The sequence below is a fragment of the Chenopodium album genome, chromosome 9 (assembly GCF_948465745.1).
Source record: "Chenopodium album chromosome 9, dcCheAlbu1.1, whole genome shotgun sequence".
NCBI lineage: Eukaryota > Viridiplantae > Streptophyta > Magnoliopsida > Caryophyllales > Amaranthaceae > Chenopodium > Chenopodium album.
Genome location: NC_137842.1, coordinates 24,950,426 through 24,965,821, shown reverse-complemented (window position 1 = coordinate 24,965,821; position 15,396 = coordinate 24,950,426).

Here is a 15,396-nt window from a genome sequence, read left to right as displayed (position 1 = left end):
TATTATAAGCCCAATTCCGATGAATATTGAGGAAGTTATGGCCAATTTACTAAACTGGGCCTGGTTTGAGCCTTATATGCGGCCCAATGATCTAGGGGAGGGCCTAATATTATTTATCATTCCTAATGCAATTAGGAATGGTTTTAGTCTTCTAGAATCTTCTAGAAGGTTCTTTTCATTCCTAATTAAATTAGCATTGATAAATTGACTTGTTGACTTTTCAGAGTTTAAATTAAAATCAAATAGCATTTTCGAGGAAATTATATGATTTTATCCTCCAGTACGACAAATTTATCTGATTTTTGAAAACGCGTTAAAACCAGGCTTGACACCTAACCCCAGGCTTTGGCGCCTGGAACAAGGCCTGGCGCCTGGCGCTAGCCATTGGCGCTTGGCGCCAGTGTTGGTGCCTAGCGCCAGTTAGCAAGGGTTTGCGCCAACTCTGTTTTTTGTGCGTCATACTCTGTTTTGCTTATTTTATCTCTTTGGCTGATTTTCTCTATAAACAGCGTATTAAAAACTCCGTTTTCACTCACCAATTCTCCTCATTCACGAGTTCTCATCTATAATCAGTTTTAATTAGCATTCTCTAATTCTTTCATTCTCTTAATCATTCAATTCTTTCTTTCTCTTTTCTTTAAACTTTGTTTTCACATACAAAATTCCGCATTCGCAAGATCTAGAAACACCTAGCCATATTCGAAGTTGCCTTTGCCCTAGACGTGAAAGGTTTTAATTTCTGAGGGTTTGGTCCCAAATCTCTATTTCAATTATTTAATTTAATTGTTTTGATTATTATTTTCCTTGAAGTTACTAACGTGTGTATTTTGTTATTATAAAGAGGTACGAAGCATCAAAGTAAGTACTTTAATTGATTAAGTGATATTATGATGTAGAAATCATGTTTATATTGTTATTATGATATTCCTAGTATCATGTTTAGGGTAACTTTAATATCAAATATGCTTATTATGATTCCTATGATGCTTCCTATGTTCTTCCTAATATTTATTCATGTTAGTATCATGTTAGGGTTAAAAATTTGATTTTTATTGCTTGGTGACATGCTAGGGTTTGTTATTAATCTTGTTAGTATCATGCCTAGGATCTTGCTATGTTTATTATGCTTTAATATTAACATGAACATGATTATGAATATTATTATTATTTTGTTGATGATTATTTTATTTATGATTATTATGTTGCTTGATATTTATTTTTATTGCTTGATCGCCTTTATTGCATATTTAAAAGGAAATTATACTTGTAATCATGCTTAATAAGAAATTAATAATCTTGCTAGGGTTAATGTGATTATAATTCAAGTGATCGCCAATAATAGTTTATTTGTGCATTAAATTCAACCAACATAGATAAACAGGTTTAAGGTTAATCCTAATGATTGCATTTTAGTCAGAAAGCGCACATGAATACGATCAGAATAAAGTAGAGGCCTATTATTAGGGCAGGTTCAATCTCTTTTAGGTTGGATTTGTACCTTCATCCCCGAACCCGTATTTGGTTCAAGACCTTATGGGGTTGACGATCTCTTGGATCGTTAAGGGGTGTAACCTTCATCCTATGAACGGTTTACAAGTTCCTAAAAAACTTGTTGGCGACTCTTTTGCTCTATCTTCTTCCCTTTTGGACGCCACCGTACTTTAGTGTATGGTCACAGTGGGGTTCAAGCTAGTGGGATTAAAGCTTGAAATTATTCCCTATAGTTTTTGGCGACTCCATTGGGGAGGATTTCTATTTTAAAACCTGAATTTGTTTCGGCAATGATTTAGAATAAGTGGATGAGACTCGAAAAGTTCTAAGTATTTCATGTGCGTAATTTTTATTATCATTATTGTCATATGCATAAAAAAGATCTCATTGGAAAGACCATCCGTAATGAGTTAAAAACATAGGATTTTACACGTAGGAAAGTTGAGGAATGTTTTTCACAACTAGGACCGAAATAACACCACGCGAAACTGGAAAATTTTATCGAGCACAGAAAGTTGCTAAGGCATGTGGGAAGTAGCGTAAGTATTTTAGTTGTAGCGTCAGACGCCAGTATTGGCGCCAGGCGCTACAGTTAAAAGCTGGGGCCTGTCTCTGATTGCTGGCGCCAATTTCCCCCAATACCGAGCTAGAAATATGCGTTCTAATTTCGACCGGTTATTCGTATTGTTTGCTCTATCCTACTTCCTGATTGAATTTTTTCTCACTTTTCTGAAACCCATATGTGTTCTACATATGGACATAACCCTCTGGGATTTCATGCTCCATCTACCCGATTGAACGCTCCGTGCAACAAAGGGTACATCCGAGATGTTGAATTCACCAAACCATGGAAGCGAGTTTTTTCTAAACTCGCGGTGTCCCATCCACTCGCGCCAACCCTTCACGGTTAGGCTTCCGCGCGGTGCATCCGGACAATTAACCATGGACCCTCTTTTGACTGACCCATATCCCGAACTTTAGAGAACTAGAGCCATGGTTAGGTGGCAAACGCATTGCATCATATTGTGCCTACTTGAATAATTGTGCATTATTTGTTGTGCATATATATTCTATGTTTCTCTTAACCGTTTGTTGACTTGTGTTGAGACTAAATAAATTAATGACTTAAAGAACTTTGCCTAATTAATTTAAGTCAATAAAGTCTAATTTTTTTTTTATCGGATTTGACCTAATACGACTTTAGGCATACCCCAATTGACTAATAACACCGAAAACAATCCCAGACCGAAGCTCCAATATTGGCGCAAAGGTCTGAGCTGTAGCGCCACATTATGGAGTGTAGTGCCTGACGACAGTTCTGTCGTCTGGCGCCAAGCTCCACAGTGCGACGCCAATCCTGTCGCCTGGCCGACAGTTCGGATTATTAGTCGAGTCATCACCTAGGGTCTAATTAATCAATTTTCTAATTAATTTGGTTAAATTTTGCTGTCAAAAGTAATTATTTGAGTCAATGATCGAGTTTAGGCACTGAGTCCCATGGTCTTACACAAGAGTCCAAGCATGTCACTCACACTCAACGCACACACCAATACACATACTTTGACCATGTTTAAGAGAGTCTTGTGTACGTGTTTTTTTCCGTCATTTATTTAAGGGGGTAAGTCGGATATTAATCCTCCAATAAAAAAAAAAAAAAACTATACTTAGTTTCCTAAAAATATGTACATTATTTTGCCAAAAAATATGCACCCTTTTCTTTTTCCTTCCTTAAAATAAACCGTAAAGTCAAGTTGATTCGAGTCAAGTAATTAAAACGCAAAATGGTTTAATTTACAGCGCGTGGTCAAGAAAGAAAGGACGGTTAATCAAAGACAACCTCTTCATACAAGTCCAACTTTTCAACAAACCCATAGCTCGTAAGAGGAAAGCTAAGACCATAATGGCAACACAAGAAGAAGTCAATGATCTTAAGAACCAACTGGCTACCGTGACTGAGACACTGAAGCTTCTCGCACTCAAGATCGATGATCCCGTGAAGCAACAACAGATGGACCTCATGCAAGAGAGTTTATGCAAGTTGTTTAGCGACTACAAGTTTCAAGAGCTTACATCACAAGGGGTCTCGGTGGACAAAGATCTTCTTCCGCAGAAGTTCAATGCCAACGACATCCCAAAATTCAGAGCAACTGAAAACCCTTATTTTCATTTAAGAGCATTCGAAACAATAATGAGTATTAAGGGTATCGATAAGAAAGTTTTCCCCTCTCTATTCTCACTATCTCTCGAGACCGTTTGCCAACAATGGTTCTTTTCTCTCGAGAAAGAAAAGACCTCTACCTGGGAGTCCATAGCAAACGCTTTCGTTGATAGGTACAAGTGCAACATTCAAGTCGAGACTGACCATAGGGAACTTGAAATCCTCAAGCAGAAAGAGAATGAAGGCTTCACCTCTTTCTTTAAAAAATGGAGAGAAACCTCAGCTAAGATGATTGAGGTGCCAAGTGAAAAAGAATCTGTGAGACTGTTCATCAAAAATCTCCAAGAAAAATATTCCAAGCATCTCAAATATCAAAATAATCTCCATACCTTCAAGGCCGTTTATGACATTGGGATCAATATTGAAGATGACTTGGCCAAGTTAAAAGCTGCCAACAATAACTCCAACAGTGGCTGGAAAGGGAAGAAGAACCACAATCCTTCTTCTTTCAAAACCACCCACTCAAACATTGTTAACACCTTTAATTTAGGAGAAGTCCTTGCTACGAACAATCAAGGACAGAAGAAACCATTTAGGAGGAACTTCACTCCTATTGGCATGAGTTATGACACCGCATTTGATCGATTCAATGCAAAAGGTCTTATAACTCCTATTGGACCATTTGGGGACCCACCAATTGAGAAGAGGTCGGCTAATTGGAACCCCAATGCACACTGCAAGTATCACCAAGGTAGGGGCCATCTCACTGAAAACTGTTGGAAGCTTAAGGAAGCTATCCAAGACTTAATTGATAACAACAAGCTGTCGTTGCCCCCTGCCAGTAAGAAGCCAAGCATTGACAATGCACCTCTCGCTCATACCCTGGCTATCTCCGATGAAGAAAACGAGGTTGACCCCTCATCTCTTATTAGACCTGTCAAAGAAATCCGTGCCATAGAAAAAGAAGAGGAAATCTCCGTGCCATATAAAAAGAAGAGGAAATCTTTTTCGATGTCAAGGATAACCTTCCACAACCGGAAAATAAGGATGATATATAATTGCTCACACTGTCTGTGAGAGAGGTATCGCAATTACTACGTGAAGCTCTCAGAGCTATATGAACGAACTCCATAAGAAATATGATGAGCTTCCACTCCCGAAAGATAAAAGAGAATTCACACCCATAGGAATGACCTATGATGCTATTTTTGATCGTATATATGATCAAGGACTAATCAAACCTATTAGTCCAGCAGAGGATCCAATATTAGAAAAGCGATCTCCAAGGTGGGATCCCAAATCCTACTGCAAATACCATCGAGGAAACGGTCATACCACTGATGAATGCTACAGATTTCAAAACCTCATTCAAGATCTTGTGGAAGCTAATAAGATCTCATTACCTCTAGTTAGCAAGGGAACGACTTATGAGGCAAAGCATTTTCCTTTACAAGTCACTGAAAGACCCAAGAAGAGCAATAGAATTTACACTCCAATTGGGATCCCATATGCACAAATGTTCGAAATGCTCTCCGAGAGAAGCGAGATCAAACCTCTCGAACCAAGACCATTTGAATCATTGAAAAGGAAAAATAGATATTACTGTCAGTATCATCAATCAGGGGGTCACACTATAGAAAACTGTTTCAAATTCAAGGATTTGGTACAGAAAATGATTGATGAAAAGAAACTAGTCCAAATTCAACAAGAAGAGGATACGACCATTAATGGAGTTTGGGACAGTGATGAAGAAGATGTCTATCTAAAGGACGTAGTAGGATCTATACCTTCTGTGTCATACACCACAGATGACATTTGGGCTGAAGAAGACTCATCAATAGACGTCCTCACAAGATCCGGGAGAATGCAACCTCCCGTTTCAACACAACCTATGCCAACCACACAACAAGTTCCAATACCTATCATGGAAGACAATGATATTGTTAAGCAGTTTATGAAGACAAAAGTTGAGATGAATGTATGGAAACTTCCGGCAACGTCTCGAGAACATAGGTTGGCTGTAATGAATGTCTTGGACAAAATTGGGATAGACTCTGACACTACTCCTGAGGGACTAGCCAATTTCCTCACAAGTGACCTTCCTAGCCCGATTAATTTAATCACCTTTTCTGACAAAGATTTACCCCTAGAAGGTGACAAACATTACAAGGCATTTAACCTCACAGTAGTTTGCAAAAGGATGAATGTTCCTATGACTCTTGTAGACAATGGATCGGCCATCAACTTCTGTCCTCTTAGAACTGCGAGAACGCTCGGCATTAGGGACAAAGATTTAACTCCGTCTACACAAGGAATAAGGGCCTACGATAACACTCGTCGTCAAGCTCTTGGCAAGATTACCCTATATGTAACGGCAGGAGCAATAGAACATGCTACTACTTTCCAAGTAGTAGATATTAAAGCTTCTTTCAACTTGTTGTTGGGACGCCCTTGGCTTCATGATCTAAAGGCCGTCCCTTCCTCTCTCCACCAACAAGTAAAAGCTATAGTTGGGGGAATTCCAATCACCATCGATGCTTCGCCTATGAGACTCAAATCCATAGAGAATCCAATTATTAATGTGGAGCACGACGAGGATGATGAAGATTTATGGGGCTTTAACGAAGAAGTATCCTTAATCTTGGAGGATGAAAGGACCCCTCTTTTCCATGACCCCCATTCAAACATGATTGTCAATGCCATGCTGAAGAAACAAGGACACTTTCTTGGGATGACCCTAGGGAAGACGAAAGAAATGGCAAAACCGTTGGAATCACCTGGCCTTCCTAAATTAGACACTTTCGGACTTGGTTTCGAACCGACTCGGAAAGATCTCAAGCAAGCCCAGGAAAAGGCAAAAGCACGTAGGGACGCTCGCAATCAAAAGAAAGCAATTTCAATGGATCAGTACCCTCTTACGCTTAACGGTCAGTTTATAAAAGAAGTAGGGGACTATCCTTGCCATGAATTTCCCGAGCCATTTGTTGTAAACGGCATAAGGCAACCGGGATTCGAGATTTTCTTGGATTGCTACTTCACAGATGAAATTCCAACTCCTGTCCACAAGGAGAAAGCACCCCCATGCTTTGACTTTAACGTCATGGGATTACTGTTTGGGCGAGAAAAGAATGAGCCAACTTATAAAGAGGATAACTCCTCGCTCATTTAAACAGTCCTACAAAGTGAAAGCTTCGATCCCTCGAAGCTAATTACTCCAGCTGAAGGATCACTACAAGGCTGGCGCAAGACTATCAAGGTGACTACTCCAAGTGGAAGGAAGATATCCATCACGACAGGGCAAGGGCCGATGTTTGAAGAGTCGTCTAAGTAATAGTCTGAGTTAGAGTCTTTCCCTTTAGAGTCTTCTAAGTCTTTAGTAGTAACACCTCCCCCTCTTATTTCTTCTCCTAGGATAATTAGTGATCTAGTCCCTGAGGACATATCACTCTTTGATGTAATGATCTCAGAGTATAATAATATTTCTCATTCTCCTTACTTCTCGTGTTCTTCTCTAACCCAAGATGACGAGCATTGCTTAACTAACAATGAAAAAGACAAAGAAATTATTAAAGCAATGGAAACACTCAAAAAGAAAATACCGATAATTGAAGAAACTGAAACAATTAATATCACAAATGATTCAACTGATAAAAGAGAAGTTAAAATCGGATTAACATTGAATAAACAAGAAAGAACCGATTTAATTAACTTACTTAAAGAATTTATCGATGTATTTGCTTGGTCATATGAAGATATGCCAGGCATTAATAGAGAAATAGCTCAACACACTATACAACTAATTCCAGGAATGAAACCTGTAAAACAAAAGTTGCGTCGAATGAAACCTGACATAGCCCTTAAAATAAAAGAAGAAGTTCAAAAACAGATAACTGCAGGTTTCATCAAGGTATCCAAGTACCTCGAATGGGTCGCCAACGTCGTCCCAGTTCCGATGAAAGACGGAAGGGTAAGGATGTGTGTCGACTATCGAGATCTAAATAAGGCAAGTCCAAAGGACGACTTCCCTTTGCCACACATCGATATTCTGGTAGACAACACGGCAAATCACGCGCTTCTCTCATTCATGGATGGATACGCAGGGCTAGGCTGTTTCAAGATGTGTGTCTTCGTAGTCTTCCAATTAGATCCACTCAAGTATCTATTCGAGAAATCTACACTCAATGCACGCATATCAAGATGGATAGTCAATCTAGCCCAGTTTGATGTAAGGTTTATGCCACAAAAAGCTATCAATGGATCCGTGGTGTTAGACTTTCTAGCAGATTTTCCAATAGCGGACTCGACGCCAATGTAAGATAATGAATTTCCAGACAAAGACCTAATGGTTACTGAAGATGATACTTGGACCTTGTACTTCGACGGAGCCTCAAACCAAAAGGGATGTGGCGTTGGAGTACTACTAGTATCACCTAAAAAAGAGCATGTTCCAATCTCTATAAAGCTTGATTTCGACGTTACCAACAATGCTGCTGAATATGAAGCATGCGTGGTACGCCTTGAAACAGGTTTGGCATTGGGAGTAAAAAAGTTAAGGATATTCGGAGACTCTTCTGTGATCATCAATCAGATATCTAAAAGGTGGAAAGTAAGGAGCGAAAGCCTAGCCCCTTATCAAACCCATTTGGAAACTCTTACCGATTAGTTAGACAAGGTAGAATATACATATCTACCTAGAGAATAAAATCAATTTGCCGATGCCTTGGCAAGAATAGCATCAATGTTTAGGATTCCCACGGAAATCGAGCAAATGCCTCTAACTATAGAAAAAAGGAACAAACCAGCATACATCCAGGCTGTAGAAGACGAAGAAGTAGTCCAAGGCGAAGAAGAAGAAGAAGAAGAAGAAGAAGAACCGTGGTACACGGACATACTCAATTATGTCACCAAAGGAGAATACCCTCCTCATGCTAACAAAAGAGCAAAACGAGCACTAAGGCTTTTGGCTTCCTAATATGTACTCATAGACAACGAGCTACTTAAAAGGGTACCTAAAGGTCGAGCTCTCCTATGTGTAGGAAAGAAGGATGCACAAAGAGCAATGAGAATAGTCCACGAAGGAATTTGTGGCACTCATATAAATGGCAAAATGTTAGTCCAAAAGATAATGCGAGAAGGATATTATTGGACTACGATGAATAGGGATTTCCATCAATACATAAAAAGATGCCCTAAGTGCCAAATTTATGCCAATTTACAACATGTCCCTCGATCCTTGCTCTACACCAACACATCGCCATGGCCATTCTCTACATGGCGAATTGACATCATTGACAAAATCACTCCCCAAGGAACAGGAGGCAACGAATATATTTTAGTAGCAATTGATTACTTCACAAAGTTGGTCGAAGCGCAATCATACGCTAAACTCACTACAAAACATGTAGCACTCTTTATCGAGAGAAATATTATTTGTTGATACGGGGTCCCACATGAAATGATAAGTGACAATGGAACTCACTTTCAAGCCGAATGTGAAGAATTGCTACAAAAATGTGGCATTCAACATCATCATTCTTCCCCTTATAGACCTCAAGCAAATGGAGCAGTCGAGGCAGCTAATAAAAATTTAAAGACTATCATCGAGAAAATGACGGAAAATTATAAGGATTGTCCAAACAAACTTCACTTCGCATTGTGGGGTTACCGCACGTCAATCAGTACATCAAAAGGAAATACGCCATTTTCCTTGGTATATGGAATGGATGCCGTATAACCTGTCGAACTAGAAATACCATCTCTACGCATTGCGTTAGAGAGTAAACTCGATGAAGTTGAATGGACTAGGGCAAGATATGAAGAATTGATTCTACTCGACGAGAAACGACTAGAAGCTCAACATCACACTCAATATTACCAAACTCGTATTGCTAGGCATTTTAATTAGAAGGTCAAGAAAAGAAATATCAAAGTAAGAGACTTGGTGTTAAAAGCACTAAGGAAAAAAGATTTAGATCCAAGGGGTAAATTTAGACCTAATTGGTCTGGACCCTACATTGGCAAAACAATCCTATCAGGAGGTGCAGCAAAACTAACTGATATGGATGGCAATGAATTCTCAAACATGACAAATCTTGACCAACTTAAGAAATACTACCCATAATTACTTGAGTAGGATACTCAAGAGAGCTACGTTCGACCTGATTCCTTAAGAAAGGATACGTAGGCAACCCTTTACGGGTGCGGCCACTTTATTTTTCGACATCTCCGCGATCCAGAATTAATTAAAAATTCAACAGAAGATCGGCGAATTATCGGTGTCACAGAGAAGAACCTGGCGCCAGCCAGCAATCATCAGCACCAGCCGATGAAATTGGCGCCTTGCGCCAGACTTCAATGATAGGCGCCAATTGCAAATAAGTGGCGCCAATTTGAAAATAAATTCTGGGCAAACTTCGGTGCTTTTTTCGGAAAATTTTTGTCTTCCGTACTCGAAGAATTTCTGGAAAATTAATTTTTTTTCGGGTTTCATTGCATTAATAAAATAAATTTAAAGTAAATAATTTATTTAAAAGCTGAAATTTCATTAATAAAATAAAATTACATTATTGATGGAATTTAAATAAAGCTGAAATAGATTAAACTTTAAATAAAAAAATAATCTAAAGCTAAGCAATGCTCCTAATCTTCCTTTTCCTTTCTAGCTCTTTTCCAATTTTTGTCTGCTTCCTCCTCCTCATCCATAACTTTAGCTAGTAGGCCTCCTTTAGAGGACCTACATTCAATTTTAGAGTAGATAGTCTCCCCTTCAGCTAACACTCCATGCTTCTTTTCCTCCCAAGCCTTTTTATCTGAGGAGTAAACTTTCCTTTTCCCTTTATCTTTGGTAGAATTTTTCTTCCTAGGCATTGCAGGTGTTTTGAATTCAATTCTTCCACCTAGAAGTTCCTTGGCAGGAATCACCTTGTCACCCAGACGACTCTTCACATCAGTTTTACCCTGATCTTTCTTCGAATCCTTCGAAGGTTTCTTCAGCAACCACTTCTTCACGTCATTGGGCAAAGAAGGAGGAACCTTTTGGGTAATCACTTCCCATAAAAGGTCTAGCGCTCTAGTAAGCATCAAATCTGTCTACTTCTTGGGAAACAGGGTACTCATAGGGAGGACGAAGATCCCCGGAAGGAATATTCTGAAGCAAGCCGTATTGTCTTTTTACCCTGTAGGGGTAATAATAAGTCACACGAGACAAGCTTGGAAGACGGCAGAAAGGTTGCTTGTTAACACCAACCATCCTTTCTATTTTCCACCATGGAACGACCCACTTGATAGAAAAATCACGTGATTCGAAGACTTTTCTCCACCCATGGCGCCCAATCTTAGGGAAACGTTTCTTCCTTCTCACGAAGCAATTGGGAGTACACTTCTCAATATCGTCCGGAGGGCTAATTAATCCTAGCCTTTCCATTAGCCACATCTGTAAAAATATTGCAATGCAAATAAATTATTATTACAATATAAAAATATATTTTTTCATTTCTGTAATTAAAAATTTTATTTTTCTACCTGTAATAAAATTGGAGAGCCGCGAAAAGGTGTTTTTGGGTCCCTTTTCAGTTCATCAAGACTAATCATAGTCTCTCCAACTATCAATGGCATTGGATTTCTAAAACAGTGGTTATAATTGATTGGCCTTCATTATTTTTACCACTACTAAGAAAAAATTGGTTAAGCATGCAAAATAAGAACGCCCTTCTTCTTTATATATTAAAAGATTCAGAAAGAGGTTTATCAAAATAATGGCGTGAAAATTCTTTCAAATTAACTATGTTTTCATCTACTATTTTTGATAAATCCCTTTCTTTTAAATTAAAGAAGCGCTCAAAATCCTTATAATAGTATGCATCTACTCTAGGGATTATTATAAGGTCTATTGCAGGGAAGCCTAAAATAGCACCAAATTCCTCTGGCAAAGGGCTAATCTCATCATACCCTATTCTAAAGCAATGAGTATCAACATTCTAAAATTCTAGAACGGTATGTATGAAATCTATGTCAAGATCTACCCCTTTGATGCCATAAATTCCCCCCAAGTGAAATAAATCTAATTTTTTTCTCTCCCTAGCATTAAGAGATCGACACCATTCATGAGTATATTAGGTGAAGGTTTTGGTGACTAAAGACATGATTATTATTTTTTCTAAAGCAAAGAATTATTTTATTTGCTGGAATTATGAGAAGAATCGGCTGGGCAGGGGGCTATTTATACACAAATTACGAGAAGTTTTAATTAGAATGAAATACGACATCAGCGTCAATTGGCGTCAAATCCCGTAATTGGCGCCAGCCGCTAGCGCTTGGCGCCACACGCTAAGTGTAGCGCCTGGCGCCAGCTGGCGCCAAGTTGTCACATCGGACGCGCTTGCTTACCTCGCGTTTTTTATTCCTAAACTCGAGTCGGCTAATGACTTTATGGCTCCGTTTATCTTTCCTAAATATCTTTTTTTATCCCTTTTCTTAATTAATTAAAATAGCTATTATATTAATTATATTATTCTTTTTTGGATTTTATCTAGATTAATTTCCAAGTTTTTTCTTTATATATATATATACCCGATATTTTATTTGATTTTTTCCTATTTTATTTTATTTTATTTTATTATTATTATTTTTTTCTTTCTTTTTGGGGGAGAGAGTCAGATACCCTCCATCAATAATAAAAATGATGGAATTTTTTGGGCAAAATTGTTTGTCACACTTCTCTTGTTCACACTAACATACACATAATAATAACAAACAAATAAACTCATAATAGCATAGATATACAAAATATGTCTAAAAATAATGAGTCTAAGGCAAAGTTCTATGAAAAGTCAAAATAAAATATACACAGGAACAAACTACGACGCTGGAGGACGTAGGCCCATCATATCGTAAAATTGCGATGTACGAGGAGTCACCTCTCCACCAGCTCCAGCTCCAGCTCCAGTCTCCGTGGGAGGAGGAAACTCAATGTAGGTCCACACCACCCAGGATCAACCTGAGGCTGAGGCTGCGGAGGCTGTTGCGATGACGAGCTTACCTCGTACATCCCACCACCTCTGAAAGCCGAGGTAGCCTCTCCTACCGGTGCAGCATGAGCACCCTCAGAAGAAGATCCCGAGCCCTCTGCAACGTCAGCACGAGCAGCCTCAAAGCGACCACCTCTACCCCCTGATGAAGTACGACGACGTCTCGAGCTAGACCTCGCCAGATCCCTCCGCCCCTCAGGTCTCGTGCGGGTGTGAGAAGCAATAGGCTGGCCCTGCAAAAAGAATTAAATAAAAAACAAGGCAAAACTGAAGCGGTAATGCAAAAAATATGTAAAGAAAGACTACCTCTCGAATGACGTCATCCCAACGGCAAGTGGCCGCATTCCTCATCCGGACGAGCTGGCTCCGGAAGGCATCTATACATCGTGCCATCGCCGAAACCACCTCGCGCGAAAACTGTCAGAAAAATAAGTCAGTAAACATGCATGGTATATGAACAAAAAAATTGTGAATGACTAGGCTTACTCGAGTCTGGTGGCGTTGAATCGACCGCTCTACGAAGCGCTCGCCCTCAGGAGTCGGAGGAATCATCTCCTCGATCGGCCCATATGTCCCCTGGTAGTGGATGGACATAACGGGTGGCACGAACTCAGCAGCACCGTCCTGATAAAACAAGAAAAAGTTAGTAAAACATTACTTGGGGGCTACTTCATGGAAAGTAAAAGATGAAAAATCTTACCCTCACATCCTCAGCCGGTACGGGGGCTGGAGCCAACAAAGGTAGTAGCTCCTCAGCGTAGCACCGCCCAAGGATCACGTAGGACTGCCAAGAGGTACCAGCTCCCTCAGACATGCTCGACAACCGCGCGTCGTCGAACATATGACGCGGTGGAGGAGTAGGAACGTCGAAGACATCAGAGGAATGTTGTCTTGCAACCCTCTCTCCTAAGTACGCGATCGCTCCATAAGTCCCCAAGAAATAGCGACGCTCAGCAGAATACTGTGCGGCTAACCCAGGGACTGTCCAACCGCCCCACGGCCGGTACACCACCTCAGGCCCCTACAAAGAACATCAATCAGGCGAAAGTATACCTAAAAGCATCGCGAAAAAGCAAATAAACAATTAAAGTCGTACCGCAATGATCCAGTTCCGGACATGTGTAGTAGACATATCCACGTGGCGGCTGCCCCAAGAGGCACTCACTGGAAATCCGCGCGGCGATGGTCCCGCCGGTGCAGCAGAAAGGAAGTACTCGTAGAACCAGATCTACTAGGAGTTAAAATTGTGAGTAAATACAAAGCAACGCTCGTCCTAAAGGACAGCAGGAAGATAGTAAATCAACGCCCTACTACCTTTGTCAGGGGAGAATGTCCCTGACAACAACATCAGCGCAAAGATGCGTACCCGCTGCTCTCGGGTGGTCGCATCGTCATCAAAAGCCGCTGCTTGCGTCGAGCGGCGAATTCCCCTAGCACTAAACTGAGTCGTCTTAACCTCAGCTTGGGCCAGAATAGCGATCGGCCCCAACAACTCCTCGACGTCCGAAGAAAAGACGTCGATCCCACTGTCGAACGGTAGTGGCACAGAGTTGAACTTCAGTCCTGTAATGAGACTGAAGTCCATAGGGGTGACCATCATCTCGCCCCAGGGGAAATGGAAAGTGTTGGTGGTGTCCCAGAATAACTCCACCAAAGCGCGCACTACATGGTGACCCCCGCTGGAGGCAACCACAGCCTCAGAGGTCTCGAACAGGATGGTCAGTCCACAAGACTCCCATAGGAGTCTCGTCTCAAGATCCCCGGCGATGTACATCTTGTACAAATCTCCCAGACCATCACAGCCAGAACCGTGATAGCGCGTCCTCCCGACAGTGATGCCCCGTCTCACCCTCTCAGAAATGTGGTGGACGGGGGCGAAGAACAAGGTCCGCTCATCCCACTCCGGAAGTGACAAGAGGAAAATGTATGTCGTTATCTACCCTTCCCCCAAGTCAAACTAAATTTGTAAACACCTAACCAACCTTATATGAATATAGGGCAAGTTAAGGGTCGATCTCTAGGGAATGCAATGATGAAAACTAGAGTGTAAGTTAAGCTACCTCAAAGATGGAGATGAGATTATGGTTGGCACTATGGTAAACTAAAACAAGTCTAATCAAGTAAATCAAAGGTCTAAACACTAGGGATATGGGTTCCACATGCAAGTTCAATGATAATGCTAGTTTAGAGCTCAATCAATTAATTCAAGTATTACAATGGACAAACAATAGTAGCAATCAAGAGAGTTCAAATGCTATCTCCTATAGGCCAATCTAGGAGTTACTATGAAAGGCAAATCAATAAGAATCACAAGCAAACCCAGTCAATTAGAGCAACTTTCAAATCAATTGTTCATGTCATTAAGAGTTGCAATGCAATCTAGATTAATCTTATAGGTTGATCACTCCTAGTCTAATCAGTCACATGCAAAACTATGTCAACCAATTTAATTGCAACAAATCAATCAATCAAAGAGCATCAACTAGCAATTTCATTAATCAAACATGCTTCCCCCTTTCCCTAGCAACTAATCTACTCACTAATCATGGTGAAATTCAAGAACAAATAACTAGAAATTGCATTTATCATCATTCTATATCAAAATCTAAGAGAAATCAAAATATTCAACAATATCAAACTCAAATCCAAAGAAAAACAAGCAACAAGCATAAATCAAATAGCTAGTCAGTAAGAGATGAAAGAAGGAAGAGATTCTCACTA